The sequence below is a fragment of the Phaenicophaeus curvirostris genome, chromosome 6 (assembly GCF_032191515.1).
Source record: "Phaenicophaeus curvirostris isolate KB17595 chromosome 6, BPBGC_Pcur_1.0, whole genome shotgun sequence".
Lineage (NCBI taxonomy): Eukaryota > Metazoa > Chordata > Aves > Cuculiformes > Cuculidae > Phaenicophaeus > Phaenicophaeus curvirostris.
Window position 1 is genome coordinate 58,284,366 of NC_091397.1, and position 13,751 is coordinate 58,298,116.

At 38.8% G+C, this 13,751-nt stretch overlaps 1 protein-coding gene across 5 annotated transcripts in view; it reads left to right on the forward strand.

Moving 5' to 3' along the window:
• The window catches only part of SNX13 (sorting nexin 13), a 90,368-nt gene continuing 76,617 nt past the window's right edge, over nucleotides 1–13,751 (forward strand). For 3 of the 5 annotated variants that reach the window (XM_069860336.1, XM_069860340.1, XM_069860339.1), the window contains exon 1: nucleotides 2–23. The gene's annotated coding sequence lies outside the window, so the exon portion shown is untranslated. Of the gene's footprint in view, nucleotides 24–13,751 lie in introns of all 5 variants that reach the window. The other 2 variants (XR_011337685.1, XM_069860337.1) reach the window with 2 other exon arrangements.

A 13,751-nucleotide genomic window follows, 5' to 3' on the forward strand; every position in this document is an offset into this window, starting at 1 on the left:
TTCCCCCACCTGACTCTGCTAAGGTATGCAATTGATATCAAACTGTAGATTGTACTTTTCAGCATTTCCAGGTGCTAATTTGGCATTCTCCCTGGCATACCTGTGTCTGCTTAGGGAGAAAAATAAGCTCTCTGGTGTATGAACTTAAGCACCAGGTCAAAGAGCACAATTGGAAGAGATCCTGCAAGATGGTGACCAGGGGGGTAAACCCCCTCCCGCAGTAGAGGAGGATCAGGTTCATGACCACCTGAGGAACCTGAGCATTTATAAGACTATGGGACCTGACAAAATACATCCCAGAGTCCTGAGAGAATTGGCAGATGTGGTTGCTAAGCCACTCTCCATGATATTTGAAAAGACATGGCAATCGGGAGAAGTCCCTGGTGACTAGAAGAAGGGTAACATTTCCCATTTTTAAACAGGGTAGAAAAGATGACCCTGGGAACTACTGACCTGTCAGCCTCTCCTCTGTGCCTGGGAAGATGATGGAACAGATCCTCCTAGAAGCTGTGCTAAAGCATATGGAGGTGATTAATGGCAGCCAGCATGGCTTCACCAGGAGAAAATCCTGTGTGACCAACTTAGCAGCTTTCAATGATAGGGTGACTGAAGCAGTGGACACAGGTAAACTGACAGATGTGATCTATCTAGACTTCTGTGAAGCCTTTGACATGGTCCTCCACAACATCCTCCTCTCTAAACAGGAGAGATATGGATTTGATGGGTGGATGGTTTGGTGGATAAGAAACTGGTTGGATGGTCATATTCAGAGAGTAGTGGTCAATGGGTCGAAGTCCAGATGGAGATCCATGACAAGTGGTGTCCCTCGGGGGTCCGTACTGGGACCAGTGCTGTTTAATATGTTCATCGATGATATAGACAGCGAAATTGAGAGCACCCTCAGCAAGTTTGCAGATGACACCAAGCTGAGTGGTGCAGTTGCACACCGGAAGGATGGGACGTCATCCAGAGGGACCTGGACAGGCTGGAGAAGTGGGTCTGTAAGAACCTCAGGAGGTTCAACAAGGCCAAGTGCAAAGTCCTGCAGCTGGGTTGGGGCAATCCCCATTTGCAATACAGGATGGGGAGATGATGTGACTGAGAGCTGCCCTGCAGAGAAGGACTTGGGGCTGCTGGTCCATGAAAAGCTCGACATGAGCCAGCAATGTGCACTCACAGCCCAGAAGGCCAGCCGTGTCCTGGGCTGCATCAAAAGCAGCGTGGCCAGCAGGTCGAGGGAGGTGATTCTGCCCCTCTATTCCTCTCTTGTGAAACCTCACCTGGAGTTTTGTGTCCAGTTCGGGAATCTTCAACGTAAGGAGGATATGGAGCTGTTGGAACAGATCAAGAGGAAGCTACAAAGATGATCCAAGGGCTGGAGCCCCTTCCCTATGAGGGCAGACTGAGAGAGTTGGGGTTGTTCAGCCTGGAGAAGAAAAGGCTCCAAGGAGATCTTATAGCGACCTTCCAGTACCTGAAGATGGCCTACAACAAAGCTGGAGAGGGACTATTCATAAAGGCTTTTGATGATAGGACAAGACAGAATGGATATAAGCTGGAGAAGGGAAAATTTAGACAAGACATAAGGAAGAATTTCTTCACCATGAGAGTGGTGAGGCACTGGGACAGGTTGTCCAGGGAAGCTGTGGCTGCCCCATCCCTGGAGGTGTTCAAGGCCAGGTTGGATGGAGCCTTGGGCAGCCTGAGCTAGTGGGAGGTGTCCCTGCCCATGTCAGGGGGGTTGGGACTGGATAATCTTTAAGGTTCCTTCCAACCGTAACTATTCTATGATTCTATCCTAAAATACCATCCTAACACCAGCTAAATAAAGGGTTTTGAACTTGAACAGGAGCTTCCATTAAAATTTTAACTATGTAGATATGAAAAATTTAAAAGAAACGTTAAAATAAAATACAGTGAATTTCCATTCTCTACTCCAGAAGAGTTTTAATGGCCACAGCCATTAATGGCAGAGGGTTGCTGTGCTAATGTTTATGTGCTTGTTATTCTAACATCAGAGACTTCAGCAATCAGTATTTGCATTTAGCTTTTGAGATGAGAAACATATTATGCCATCTCTTCTGAATGCACCTTTTTCCTTATACTGAACAGTAAGCATTTGGTTGTAAAAACAAGACCAAAATAGCTGTTTTGATGCTCAAATAGATGGAGTTGTGCAGCTCTGAATGCTAATAAGCTGCAGGTAAAAGAAAAAAATGTTTCCTCTTGTGGGAGTTTGCTAGATGAGTTAGCTCAAGCTAAAAATAACCAGCTGACCTGCCCTCATCACAATAATGTTGTGGAAGTTGTTTCTCCTTGCATGATTGACAAGCAGGTGATACAGTCACACATTTTGAGATAGAAAGAGGTCGTTTTGCTCATCTAGAAACTGGCTTTAATGCTAGAACACCATTATTTACTCATCTGACGTGGGAAACCTGCTGTGAATTTGCACAAAAAGATCATTCAAACGTAGGAGTCAGTTCGGGAATTTTCCAGTTTTTCTTTGTGACAAAACACCGCTGTATTGTCTGTGCTTCGATTTCTCTTGTGTTGCTATGATACAAAGATGCTAACTTTAAGTGAAATGGCACCAGCAGGCTAATGGCCATTGGAGAAGCTCAGAGGGCCTGGCATTAGCTGTCTGCTAGGAGCTTTAAGGGAAGGTCTGTTTTGCTGTTTGCCAGAGGCCTCAGATAAATGTCCTTGTAAGGAAGCTTCTCCATGCAAGATAAAAAGCTGAACTTGATCGAAAGAGAGAGAAAGAGGTTTGCTCTCTAATCCTTACAAACATGCTACAGAAGAGCAAAAAAAAAAAAAGGAAATACATAAAAAGGAAATCAATAGGATTTTCAGAATCAGAATGGGCCAATAATGGATTAACAAGTAAGAAACTGCATTTAAACTAGAACAAGTTGATCTGAAATGTCTGATGTTTCTCAAATGTATGACTTAAATGGATTCCTTCATTACAGGATCACTTAGCTGCTGTTTGAAGAATGTTTCACCTTGTGTTTACCCATTCAGCTGCAGGGAGTGCAGCTGTGATTATTTATTGTTCTTAAATATAGCAATGGCAGTATACTGTGACTATAAAAAGATGACTATACAAATATACTGGCAACAAATTTGTTTTGAATTCTTTTCTGTAGTTGTTCTAAGGTGGAACTATTTCATTGTGAAATAGTTTAATGGGTACAAGAGTCCAGAACAGCTTTATCACATGCTTAGGTTTTTATGGGAAATATGATAAACTGGAAGCAAATATTTCAACAAAATTAAGTGTAATGGGATTCTTTTCCTGCAAAACACTATAGGTGATGGACTTTTGAAAGTAAAGTATGTATCATAGAAAAATAGATCAGCCGTGCCTTGCCATACTTGAGAGAAGTTTTGCTTTGCTGTTGTTCTCAAAAACCTCTAAAGACAATTAACACAACCTCCCATGACATCTATTCTTGGACTTAATAATCCTTACCCCAAGAGCAGACCTGTCTAACTTAAACTTTCTCTGCTGTTACTTTGCAGAAGGACCAAAGCAGTTTGATGACTCGTTGTCACCTACAAGAGGGACACTTCCCTATGCCTAGCAAAAAACCCTCACAACGTAGCCTCATGGTAAGCTTCTGGGAACTACCAGTGAACAATGTGCAGACCCTCAGCTTACAAAGCATAACCTCTACATCTTAGTTGCTTTCAAATTGCCTGCAACCATTTATACATGAAAGCTACATATGGATATTTCATTGCATTCCTCAAGTAACTTAATCCTCCAGATTCTATCTTTCTCTCTGTTGCTCCCTATATTTATATAAAGGATGGAGAATCCCAATTCCCACTTTGCCTAATGTTTTAGATTCAGGCTCCCACATCAATGTCCTAGTACATTTTTGTTGAGGTATTTAATATTCCACACATTCATTATAAAAAATATTAATTATAGGTACATCTAATTAAGCCTGTCATCTCCAGTGTATTCTTTGCTGGAGAACAAACATGTCTTGTTGGATCCTGTGATGAAGGTTACAAGAAAGAGATAGGATTTGTCTTTTCCATGAATAATTTGAAGAGAAGCTCCTCTTTGCTCTGTCCTCTGGGTATGTACGTGTTCATGGGAGCACCCTCTCATAGCTTAAGCTCCAGACTTCCTGTACAATCACCAGTGTGCATAGGTAATGATTCCTTTCCTCTTTACAGTACTCTTCTGTGTATTTATCCAGTTGATAAGTGTCAGGGTATGAGCTTATAGACCACAGTGATTTCTGAACTTTTCCTACTTCTGTGTGAGTTTTAATAATTCAGATGTTTTACCCATGAGACACTCTAAGCCATTCAATTTAATTAAGAATCATATTCCCTGAAATCACTTATCTTGTGCAGATTAACTGTCGAGTCTTCAAATACAAAAGTATACATAAGTCTTCCTTTGTCTTTTCTAGGCTTTTACTTGCTTCACGTAAAACCCTTAACTACAACTTTCAAGTAAACATAATGTTTTCATCAGGTTAAAATTTATGTTTTTCCAAGAATGTTTCTGCACTCTATTTAATCCCAATCTTCAAAAGAAAAACACCAGCATTTTAATTTTTAAACATAAAAATGCAAATGACAATCCAGACCACTCCGTGGTCACGCCCAATGCTCCTCAATCCATTCAGACCCAGTAGCAATTGCCTGTTGCCAAATTCGAGATTTTTCAGAAGGAATTTAATCTATAGATTTGTTCAAGTATGAACTCTCTAAGAAACAACATCATTCCCAGACTCAAACAGGACCTTCTTGCGAACATTGCAAGTCTTAAAGGGATTGAATATAAGAAAATAAAAGGTTGGAGATTTTTGCAATTCAAAGTGTAATATCTTGAAAGTGAAGGATTCCCCTTTCACATTCAGCTACAATAGCATTTTACATAAAGCACAGAGCTTAACAGGCTTTGATTTATTTATATGAACAAAAGCATTTTTAAAAAGCTGTAAACAAGCAACCTGATAATTAGTCATGCAGTACAGCATTGTTCTTCCATAGCTTATTTTAATCAGTCATAATCATCACTGCAGAGCAGACGTATTAAGGGTGACCAAAGGTTAAAGCAAAGGATACAAAATAATGAACTGGAGCAGTTGCTGGTAATCTGGAGAACTTCTTGATTTATAATTCTGAGAGCGCCTGTATGGGTTTCAGTGTCAACTTCATGCAAGTCTATTTCCCTTTTAATCAGTCAGTCTCTGATCATGGTGGTGTTTACTTTGCATTAATTTTATCTGCCTTTGGAGTTAATGTAACTGTGATAAGAGCCAATTAGTTTTGCACCATCAAGAAGGACAATGAATTGTGACTTGGCAAAACAAAGATAAAATTAACCATTTGCCTAAATGGTGCCGTTCATTGTTGTTTTCTCATAAGGTGGCTTCTGCAACGTTCAACTCAATGAGCAAAATAGCTCAGGATATGCAAGTTTACCTGAAGTAAAGCATGTTGTGAACACTACACTAATGTAGCGACACCGCCCTGTAATTCAATGCTCACTTTCCACAAGCCATTAGATCTGTCTCAAGATTGTGTTTCACACACATGAATAAGTGATGCAGTGAGAAATAAGCTAGCAATTCAGTTCTTATGGCTAAGGCTTTTTAAATGAGTAGTAAATTGAGTCGGGTGGGGAGTGCTCTTTTGACAAAGCTATAGCAGCACTATCTTTTAAAGACATTATTCCAAGTCTTTTGCTCAGAAGTCAGATTCCACACTGGAGTGAAATAAACCCAAATCACTGGGCAGAAATATTTAGAAACAGTTTTTATGATAATAACACTCATGCAGGAACCTAACATGCAAGTAGCTTCACAGAGATAATTGTTGGTGTGATACGAGTAACCTTTTATTCACATTCACAAGGAAGAACTAGGTGTTTTAGAGGTTATTTTAGAGTAGTGTCAGAGACCCAAAAATTTGGTTGATAAAATCATGATGTCCTAAGGAAAGCTAAGAAAAAAAAACATCAACCTTAACAAAAAAAGAATAATACAAGAAAACTAAACCTAACCCTAAAAAGAACAGGTGTTTTCTCAGACAAATGATACTAAATACAAATATAAGAAAGGGAGAAAATGCAAACTAGGTTGATTTGTCATTATTCAAATAAAAGAGCACAGATGTGCAAATAAAGAGAAACCAAAAGTAACAGGAAATAATTTTATGAGCAATATTGAGGTGATAGCTGAGCATTGGTCCAATACTTAACAAAGAAGGTCAACAGGCTGTAGTAAATATGGTAAGCACAAGGGGAGACTCACTCTGTTCATTTGAGCCGAGTTTACCTTTCTGATTATTTATTTCTGGATATGGATGACAAGTTCCTAACATGTGCTTATATAGCTGTGTGAAGTCAGGGAATTTCCATGTTAAGAGAATACAAGACGCAGGAAAAAAAGCAAGACAGTTTAACCATAGAATAATATAAAAAGAACTATCAAGGTACTTTTAAAACAATTCACTTTTCCATGGATATTTGTGCCTTTGCTAGTTAGCCTCCTTAAAAAAAATTCACTGTTCTTTATGTAGTAATGGAAATACTGCAATTTCAGCAGTTGAATCAGTAGAATGTGACATTGTTTTGACGAGTCATAGTAATGACAAAACAATAGAATAATTGTAATTAATATTAACACTTTGAGTGGTTGTGACCTCTAAATGCTTTAAAATGAGCATGTATGAAACAAAAACAGCTCCAGGCCCCTTAACATCTCTATGAAGATAACTGCAGTGAAGTTAAATCATGTTAAATCATGCTTTACCATCATGCTTTCTACTTCAGGGGTGAAGTTTCTAGCACATTCTCATGTAAATACACAACTGCCAAAACTAAACCAGTACCGGCTAGAACTTGCACTCAAGTTGGCCCATAGTTGGCCCTAAATTGGCCCATAGTCTTTAGAATTTAGTTATCAAACCTTTAGTCTTTTTTAAGAATGTGTCTTTTTGAGGAGAAATTCGGTGACAGCTGTATATCTATATAAGAAGGCACTCATCTAGGGGAATTAACTTAATTTCTGAATCTGGAAAAAGAGATAGAAGAAACCCTGGTAACAAAGTCCTTTTGAGCCAGAAGCCTGACAGTTCAGGATATTTATATTTTCACAATAAAAACAGGGGAACAAAAAGGGAGCAGTCACTGAACCTCAGGAGAGCACTTTACCATATGGAAAGCTTTTAAAAGCATTGGAACCAAACTGCCAACCTTTTTTATTGATGCCATTATGAGAACCTGTGGAGCTTTCAGTGCTCACCAGGCACAAGAGCAAACCTCCACGGCCACACTTATAGCTGTTAACGCCTGATATTTCAGCTGGTTGTAATGAAATAGAATGGGGATTTTGAATAGATAGATAATTAATGATTGCACATAAGAAGCTAATCATTAAGTTAGATTGTATATCTTTCCTTGGCTTAAATTGTCTTAAGTGAGGAAAAAAAGATAGGAAAGCTTGTTTCAGGCATGCTGGAGCTTGTTCTACGCAGAATTGGTGAAAGACCCTCACCTCTTGGATTATTTCTTCCTACTTCACTGTCTTATTTGAGACAAAGTTCAGTTGCATGCACTCTTAAGAGCAAAGATGTGCTTACAAAGGACAGGGTAAGACTTTTGAGAACCAACAGCTATAATTTAAAGGGTGACACATTTTTGCTTAACAAATGGCTGCTAAAACAGATGTCACAGCTCCTTCAGGTGTCTGTTAAAGCCTTGTGTCCTGACATTCTGCCCTCTCAGTGGAAGCATCAGAGATAAGCACGTGCACGTGAGTCTCAGTTGCTTCTATACAAAGCCTTAATGTTACCTTAAACCATCGAGGTCAGCAGTGTCACATCAGGTAGCCAAGCATGTTCTCATCTGCTCTGGGGGTGAGAACTTTCAGAGAAAGAAGCTAATAAACAGGAATATTCTGTAAACATCTGAACTGATTTTTCAGCCTGTGTTTGGGAGAATACAGTGCTTTTTGCAGATCAGAATTTTATCAGATCTCCACTGTCTGGACATCAGTGACTGCATGAATCTAATGAAGAGTTGCAGAAACTGGAAATTAGGTTAGAATTGATGTACCCAGCATGTCAGTTTGGTGTCCATGTCTCTCTAGTCCATCTAGACTGTATACAGTCTAATATGCCTTCAAATAGAGTAATACTTAAAATGAAAACACATTATTGTACAAACTTATTTAACAGAAAATTGCTTTATTTAAAGCACTTAGCTTGTGTGCAAGGATTTTAACGGTCATCCACAGTTTGACTCAAAATTAAAAAACAGATATGGAAATTGCTGCAAGAGAATATGGGAAGTAGTCCCAGCAATCTATTATATATTCCTTAGTCATTGCACTAATCTCAATTAGACAAGGGCTTGGGGCTGGCTATCTATGAATACACAATTTTGAAATTATAGATATAGCTTCTCCAAAACTTAAATTATCTTCACAAAGCTATTTAAATTAAAAATTAGAAACACTCATTCTTACCAGCAAAACTCATGTTATTTAACATGATTGGATCAGCTACAATGCAGACAGTGACACGGTTCCTTAAACTCTCCACTAACCCCTAAACGCTTAGTCACTTTCAAAAGCAATAGTTTTTGAACATTTAGCTAATTTTAGCAATACTGAACACCATCCAAAGTATATTAGGTCTGAATTAATGTCCCACAAGGAGTTTATGACAACAATTTCAGTCTAAGCTGAAGACTTCTCCCAATCAACTCTAAAACATGCAGGTAACATACGATTCTATGATAATCTGCATATGGACTAGGCAGAATACACACATGTTCATTCAAACCTTAGTTAAAGGTGCTGGAGCTAGTGAAACTAATCTAGCCATAGCTGATGTTACTAAAAGTTTTATCACTGGCATCAATTACAGCACAGTGAGTTTGTTTGGTATTGAATCAGTTAAAAGCAAAATTTAAAAAGTTTACAGTTTCATTTTTGACATCTTCATTCTTTCTCCAGCATCTACTTTCAAAAGTTAATACTCCTCAACTTAACTTTGAACATTTTCTTTTAACTCTACTTCTTTCCTTCCTACTAATTCTCCTCTTTCTAAATGCTATACTGTGCATTTATTCTTCCTTGAGTATCATCTATTTAGATTATTTCCTTTGGTGAACCCTATCATACCAAGATTTTGACTACTTGTGTAGCAATTTCTGTGTAAGCAGCGTTTAATCATCTACAGCTTCACACGCAATAAAGATTTGATCAGGCTGATCTTTACCTTTTCCAGTCACCGAATACTCAGTGCTTGTGAATATATCATACTGCGTGTTGACTTCCCTCCCACAATCAGCAGATGAAATATGAAGCATTCACTGATGTATTTTTTTCTATCCAGAAGCGAACATTAGATCATCTGGTCTGATTTTAGGTGTGTGTCACAAAACACTTTCTCTGACCAGGGAGCCTCTTGGCCTAAATTTTTATTTTAGTTCATGTATTAAATATCTAGTTTAGTAGATAGACTACAGCTTTGTCCATAAGCGATAACTGCTAGAGTTTTGTTTACAGCAGTTTGTGCCCTTCCTGGGCACATGCCTGTCTAATTATTTTTTTTTTATTGATGTTCTCCAATTTAGATGGTTTTGCAAGGAAGTTCCGTAGTGACATTCCCAGCTCATTTGGTGTTAAATTTTATTTTCCAACTGCAAATCACAATTCTTGTTCATTGCTCCATTGCAAATGTATATCCCCGAGATGTCATGGTACATCATTTGAGACTGTTATTAAAATTTTTCATACAGTTCAGGTGTATGTAGGAGGAAAGGGAGTACCTGTTAGGAGGGAAAGTTTTCCTTGTAAGTAACACCTTGTAATATCCACTGACTCTCAATTATGAGTTATATTGTCAGTCTCAGAAATTACTCCCTGTTAATATTAAGAACATACATTCCTCTCCTTTGTCTTTCTTGGCTTGTATAACCCAACGTGAGAGTCAGTCTACAAAAAGAACCTCTCAGCAGAGAGCAGAGTAACCTGGCCAGAGTCCCAGCTGGCCCCGCTTTGAGCAGGAAGCAGGACCAAAACCCTCCAGGGCTTTTCCCTTACAGCCTGAATTACTTTATTGTCCTATGAATTTCTTCTTCACACGAAAAAAGTCTTTTTTTACAACCATCAATCCACTCGTGTTTGTATTTGTTTTCATCTTATCAAGCCCATCTGAAACCCTAATGGTGACAAACCTCTATGAGAATGAGCTGAGCACAGCAATCTATGTGAAGGGTCATGAAGCTCAGTAGGGAAAATACGAGGCTTAGGACAAGCCTTATTTCAATTACGTAGCCCAGAGAGATTTCCTCCCCAAATACACAACTATGTTTAGTGGCTTTTGCGGTAAAACTGACCTTTAGCAGAAACTGGAGCATAGCTTTCCTCTGCCATGTCACTGTACTACTATTGCTTATCTAATGATATTGTACTCAAGGTGGCTCTATATGGGCTGTGAGGACTCTGCCTGTTACACAAAAATGTTCACCTCTGCAAAAGGGAAAGAGCAAAATTGGAAGAGCCAGAATGGCACTGAAACCTTATTATCTTTTGCAATTCTTGTGCTAGAGAAATCTGCCAGTAACTTTTGATCATATTTGATCACTCTTAGCTGCTCCATTCTTTCTTATTTTGCTTTAGGATGTCAGTGACCTGATCAGAGTCCCTCCACACTGCCTGGATCTGGGAAAAATGCAGTGGCTTTATGCCATCAGTTATTGATTCTCCATTCCCTCTAAATTAATTGTTGGAAAATCCTACTTCTAAAAAGGAAGCAATTTTCCAAAGAGCTTGGCAAACACAACCAGACAAAAGAGCTTGCTGCAAACCCACAGTGTTGGTGCAAGTGGCTTGCAGAAAGCCAGAATGAAAGGTTACGTTGCAATAGTAAATGGCCCAGCAAGGGTTTGCAAGCTCAGGCTGCTCAGGAGTAGCAACCAGCATCAAGTACTTTAAGCAGCAATAGCAAGAATAGAGACAACTTATTCAGTAGCTACTGGTGGGTTTGACCCCAAATTTAGAAAAAGAAGAATTGGCAGAGGGTTTGGGAAGTCAAGATCAGGCCCCTTTTCCCAGTCATCTCACATTTATAGAAAAGATTAATCTTTTTTTAAGTAAAATTTGAGTAATACCTTCTAAACCCCATTTTCTCAGTGATCTGGCTGTAGGAAGAAATATATTAAAAAGTCAGAATAGCTGTTATCACAGCTTGATATGCTGTCTCTCCCAGTTTTTCTAATGTTGCATTTACAAAAGCTTGCTGATCAATATGCTGCTGCCAAGTCTGCATTTTTAAAAAAAGGATGGGATAAACTGCCACCTAGAGTTAAATCCTTGATGTTAATATTGGTTGTATTTATATTCAAGATCAACATATTCAGTATTACAATAAGCGAGCTCAGTCTTTGAACACTGGTAAACTGAGTACACATTTGTCATAGATTACAAATTGAATCTGGTGACGTGCTTAATTTCTTGACAGATATCAATCTGTTTAAACATCACTAAGGACCTAGAAATCATGCTAGCATGCGTCATTATCACTCTGTTAATGGTGATTATAGACTGAGCAAGTATTATCAAAAACAGGGTGCCTTTTTTTTCTTGAGAGACACTTCAGCCCACTGCAACTGCAACCGTATTAGCAAGCCTCCACAAATCCATTAGCTGGTTTATTTCATCACAGAGGCATTTAAATGCAAATAAATATCTACTGCTTTCTACACCTGCTGTAAGAATTCTGAATTTTCACATTTGTATTTTAACCAAAACATGAGTTACATTAAGCAAGCGTGGAGAGCTGACCTTGGCTGGCTGCTAGATGTTCACCAAGCTGCTCTTACCTCCCTTACCTATGATTGAGTAGAGGGGATAAACCTACATTAATAGCCACCTGTAAATGAAAGGCAAACAAAACTAAGCCATTTTAGCTTCCCACACCATCTTTGCACCAACTGATCAGCTGGTGTATAACTCCACATTAGAAAACCCAAGTAATAGCTTCTGTGATTTGCCGTATGGAGGGTAAGGCTCACAGGAATATCAGAGATAACTGGGGCAATTGCAGTGGAAGGAGACATTAGGAATAAAAGGCAAATCTCTAACAAACTAGAGGTCGTTACTTCTGCCCTCAATAGGAATTTGTTTGCTAATTGTTTCCTAATCCTTGCCTTATTTTCAATTAAGAGATTGTGACCACTCAAATGACCTATTAAAATGAAATCCAATTAAGAAAACTCAGCTGTAAATTATTAGACTACATGCACTCTGAAAAATCCAGTATGCACAAACTTTTTTTTCAAATGAATAAATATCCAATAATAAAATAGTTAACTATTATAACATCACCCCAGCAGAGAAGAATCCAGAAGCTTTGTACTAGAAAGCACTAAGTTTCAACTAGTGGAATTTGAAGAACTCTTGACAGCAAGCATGTAATCAAAGGCTGAAAAGATAGCAAGGATTGTGTTGATAGCCTAGAGATCTCTATGAGCTCATTCCTGGCAAATAAAGCTGGGTGCACCTCCAGGTTTGGCACGCACATTGAACTGCAATTACACAGTCGTTGGGTCAACAACTGTTTGTGGAGCTGGTGTTGATATCAGGGATTCAGCTTTTATGATAACAGCCTCTCTGAGGATGAGTAGAAAGAGATAGGATTCACCTGACCAGGTAGGGGAAAAAAGCATCTTCATCAACACACTACCCAGCCTGTCAAGAAAAGATTTAAACTGGGGAGATGACAACCAACAATCAAGTAATGAAGTGATGTACCAGGTTTACCAGCAAAAGTTGCTGGAAGGCATGAATGAGGCAGACCTTCAAAACAACAGAAAGGGAAGTAAGATACTGACAAGACATTTATTTAGAAACAAACAAACAAAAAAACCTGAAAGTAACATATATTCATTTAGAAGCTTTTATGTTTGTATTGCAGAAGCACCTAGCAGCCTCCTTCTGAATGGCCACTATGTATAGTTAGGATCCACAGAAGGATAATGATCCCTTTCTCAAATACATGAACATTCCTCTTTCCTCTTTTTTAGCTTCTTCTGATGAGTGCTAAATTCTGTTTGACTGTCTGTACCCCTCTCCTTAGCACCTGTCTATCATCCTGACCAGAATGGTACACTCCCCCTCCCAACTGTGGGAATTAAACTACAGGGAGCTTGTTTCTACATTTAGGTAGCAATAGCTATTATCTGCTTTAAGGCAGGTTCTTTGAGCGTATTCACTGTTTTCCCACTATATGCTGGAAGCACAATGTCCATCCTCTCTAATAGCTTACAGAAAGCCTCAAATCCACCAGCAAATTCTATTTCAGAGGGTAGCTGACACGTTATAACTGTGTTACTTCCTATTACAGAGCTGTTGTGCAGCATTAAGTCTGTCACTAACACTTGAGAAGCTTCTGCTGTTTTGTTGCTGTATCATGATCATGGTTTATGAAGACTTGTCACACCACAAATATTGCCACAGTGAAACAGTTGGCACAAAGTCCATTACAAGCCATTAGATGTTCAAAAAGTTGCATCTATTCTTGCAGTTGAAATACTAAGTTCTCACAATACAGGGAAATAGTGCAGTTCAGCTCATGTCAAATAGTTACTTATCAAGCTATAGTTGTACAGTAATAAATTACCTCTTCCTTACTTTGTAAGTCTGTTCTGCGTTTAAGCTTTTCCTGCCTCCCTCACACACAGCAATTCCTTTCTTTCCCAT